The sequence below is a fragment of the Moschus berezovskii genome, chromosome 7 (genome assembly GCF_049115385.1).
Source record: "Moschus berezovskii isolate FMDL1 chromosome 7, NW_MosBer_1.0, whole genome shotgun sequence".
NCBI classification, from domain to species: Eukaryota; Metazoa; Chordata; class Mammalia; order Artiodactyla; family Moschidae; genus Moschus; species Moschus berezovskii.
The window spans coordinates 27992598-27996824 of record NC_142466.1 but is presented as its reverse complement, the minus strand read 5'-3'; positions in this window follow the sequence as shown (position 1 = coordinate 27996824).

Here is a 4227-nt window from a genome sequence, read left to right as displayed (position 1 = left end):
TGCATTGATCGCTGAGGAAGGCTTTCTTATCTCTCCTTGCTATTCTTTGGAACTCTGCATTCAGATGCTTATATCTTTCCTTTTCTCCTTTGCTTTTCGCTTCTCTTCTTTTCACAGCTATTTGTAAGGCCTCCTCAGACAGCCATTTTGCTTTTTTGCATTCTTTCCCATTGGGATGGTCTTGGTCCTGTCTCCTGTCAATGTCACGAACCTCTGTCCAGAGTTCATCAGGCACTCTATCAATTCTTGACAATAAGACTGAATTATTGCCACTAGAATATGCATTACTTATACTCACAACTCATTAGTGAAAACTCATTATTCTTCTCTGCTTCCCTTAACATACTGTTAAAAAATTTAAGAGGGGTATTATACTTACAGTCTGGAGGTGGTAAGAAATTTGTGGATGTAGAAACTTATAACAGATGACTAATAATACTTCTACCTACTGCCAACTATTTGATTCACCTTCCTTCTTGCACATGAAAGCAGTTACTTCTTCTCCAAGAAAAATAACAAAAAAGCATTACTTGTTCCTTCAGGGTCAAAGCTGAGATCATTAGTTTATACATGCTCTTTCTAAAAGAGGTTTGTATATGGCTTCTCTAGATCCAGGGTCCTATGAACTAGCAAGAAAAGTTTTATGCCATCAGAAAACTAATATTCAGCTAAAGAATCACAGTAAATATTTCCATTAGTAAAGAGAAAGGTTTGGAGGTGCACAGCAACTTTACTGCTCTGCTGAATGTATAAAATCCCACTGATCAAAAATTTTTAAGATCTCTTGTCCTAGGAATGAAGAATGTTGCTTAATAAAATTCTTTAACCAGCTTCCTGGAGCTCTCAAATTACATATTCTTTATGGACTTCCCTGGTGGATCAGGGGGTAAAGTGTCTGCCTACAATGTGGGAGACCTTGGTTTGATCCCTGGGTTGGGAAGATCCCCTGGAGAAGGAAATGGCAACCCACTCCAGTACTTTTGCCTGGAAAATCCCATGGACTGAGAAGCCTGGTAGTCTACAGTCCATGGGGTCACAAAGAATTGGACATGACTGAGCAACTTCACTTATGGCTCTGCGGTTTCCTATTTCTCGTTATCCCCCTTGGCTGTATTTGAAAGAGCAATGGAAAATATGTTCTTGTTGGTGACTGAGCAGGTTTCTTTGCCTGCTTCCTACCTGTAGAAATTTAAAGCCCTATGGGTCATTTTAGCTTTTAAGCAGTTGTAGTCCCTTTTAATCCAGGTTGTAGGGGATTTTTTTGTTTTATTTTTTTCTCAGAATATCAGACCCAGAAATATACTTGGCTTTTTATCTCTTTGAATCCAGTAAGAAACATGCACCAATAGCCAAGCTATGGTTCTTTTTGTTATACCTATGTATTTTTTTTCTCAACTTAAATGTAGTTATCTTGAGCCTAAGACACTTTGGGTGAGAGAATGTCATTTTTTAACATCTTTCCAGGGGGCATTTTGTAAAACTGCTAGAATTTCTTCAATACCACATTAATTCAACCTGTTAATTCATTCAGATTTATGAAAAATATCTACTCCTTACCACAGGGTGATATTTGATTGGCATTTATCATCCAACATATTTTATAAATTTTTAAATTACTAATTTGTCTTACAGTCGCTTTTTTCTAGTGCTAGAAATCCCCCTGTTTTGGACCTATCCTAATCTTTTACATTCTTGCTTACAAACTGATCATTTTCCCCAATTATTCTTGTATTAGTAATATCCTGTCAAATGCCACCATTAGCAGCCACCACATATATTGACAAGCTGTTTTTCTTGTAAAGTTACAAGTTCTTAGAGTATATTATCTGCCTTTCAAGTTGCTACAGTTAACATTTTAACCAAATGCTGTACTTTTTGTATAACATAAACTACCATCTTTCTACCCTTCAATATAATATCACTCTTCCCTGTTTTTTTACCAGCTAGTCAAAACAAGTGTCATGCATTTTAGGTTTTATTACAGCAATACTGTACTTCTAGGGAAATTATTATCAATAAGGATAACTAAGCTCTGCTGCTGTAAGAATCACTCTCCATGTTTCAGTGCTTTCAACAAGGAAGCGTTCTTTCTCTCTCTCTCCTCCTGACACTCTTTCTTCCTCCCTCTTTCTCTTCTTTTTTCTTTTTTTTGTCTATTTCATGCTACATTCATCATGAGTCAGCTGGGAGGACTTTTCTCATTTAGTGAAGGGGCCACCATCTCAAATGCTTTCAACCTCTGTCCTGACAAATAAAACAAGCTGCTCTTGAGGGCCACCAACAGTTAAATGCTCAACCTAGAAGGGGTTTCCTCTCATTGGTCAGAATTAAACAAACACTTGATCAAAGAGAAAATATGCTCCGAAGAATGGAGAAAAGAAGTGTATGTGGAACATTCTAACGCAATCACACTCTCTTCTCTCATATCTTATATTCAAAATTTCCAGAATCTATTTTTCATCACCTTTATCACTACAAACCTGGCCCTATATTATTTCAACAGCCTCCTGACCTTCTTTTTTGAAGTATTGTTATAGAATTTCCCTGGCTAAGGAAAATGCCTTCCATTTAATTGGATAAACTTTGAGTATTTCTTAGGTATAAGGCATTACTCTAGCTATGGGAGAAAGACTGATGTTAGAGAAAGGAGAGGAGAACACCAGGTACAAAGATGAAGAAAAAATTTCCTAACCACTAAGAGTTTGTAATATTGAGTATAAAGTGTATGACTTTAAGAAGACACAAAGTCAAAAGAAACATTTGGAGTAATTTATTAGGTGTAGAATGTGAAGTTGTAAATTTCAGAGTTGAAGAGATACTTCTCACTATTTTATCTCCTTTTATTATTACATAAGTGAAGAACTCAAGGCTCAAAACGCAAAATTACTGTAAAGTAGATGAATTCTACTGTGGGGTATGTTGGGATGGTATTTGTAGGCCAGTGGGGAAGGAGAAAAGACAGTAAGATCAAGGAGTGACTTGGATTAGAAGGAATGATACACTTTGATATAAGAAATACCAGCAGAAAAACAAGGAGTGAAGACAGAATTGTTTTAGGCTAGAGACAATATATAAGGAAGTCAATGTGGGAGAAAGGATGTGCCATCAGGAGATACAGTGATCCATTAATCTTTGCATATTAGTGCTATTATTGTGTTATAGTTGGTCAGTCCATAGGAGCATCATGCCTAGAGGTGTAGGCATGTACTTTGGCCTCTCTTGTGGGAAATGGCAGGACAGGTTAGGAACTAGGCAGGGATTTAGAACTTTGAGCCCAGTTAAGCAGGATTTCACTGTTAGCAAGGCCTTTGAGCCTACAGTCTCGGTCATAGTAGAAACCAAGCTTAGGATGGAAAGCCTTCCAGTCCATTGTTTCTGAGGATACTTAAGTAATAGCTGCCTGAGTCATGACTGACTTAAAGGACTCCTAAACTATAATCTGCAAGTTACAGCAAGGAATTGAACTTTGGGATGGCAATGGCTGACAAAGTGATTTTTTGGATTATTGACAGGATTGTTGACAGGATCAAAGGAGCAAAAAGTTTGATTGCTTTTACTTTTTCTATTTTCTACTATGCCATACTTTTGAAAAGATATGTAAAAGCAAAGGAAAAGGCAAACTAAAATGGTTAGTTTGTTCAACTCTTTCATGACATTTGCAAATGTCTTAAACATGAAGGAATTGAGTCACAAAGGGTTTCAGAATTTTGCTCTAGGCAGGTCACTTCACGTAGACGAGGATTTGCTAAGGCACAGCTAGAGTCTGACTCTCCTGCTTGCCAAGACAGCACATCCACCTACTGTGCTGCCGTTCCCAGTTTCAATTAAATGTACATATGCTCTTGTTTGGGTTTTGTCCTTTTTCTGTCTGAACTCATCATTTCTATGTTTGGACCCTGTTTATTGCTTTGGAATGTCCTTGGATTGGAATTCGATTATGGGATTTGGACTCAAATACACATTTGAATTCAAACCTACTTGGGCAAAGTGTTTAAAATTTCTAATGCATTTCCTCAACTAGAGATAACAACACTGATTCAGGTATTCTATAAATAGTACCTATGATTCCTAAATGTGCAATTATATTAATTAAGTACTTGGGTTACAAATTAAGGAAACACCTTGAGCTAAATTAACAAAAGTGGAAATATTTTAGAAGGTCCTGGAATATGTCATGGAATTCAAGAAAAAGGTGGGAAGGGATATCAGGGTAGGGAGGTGCCCTGG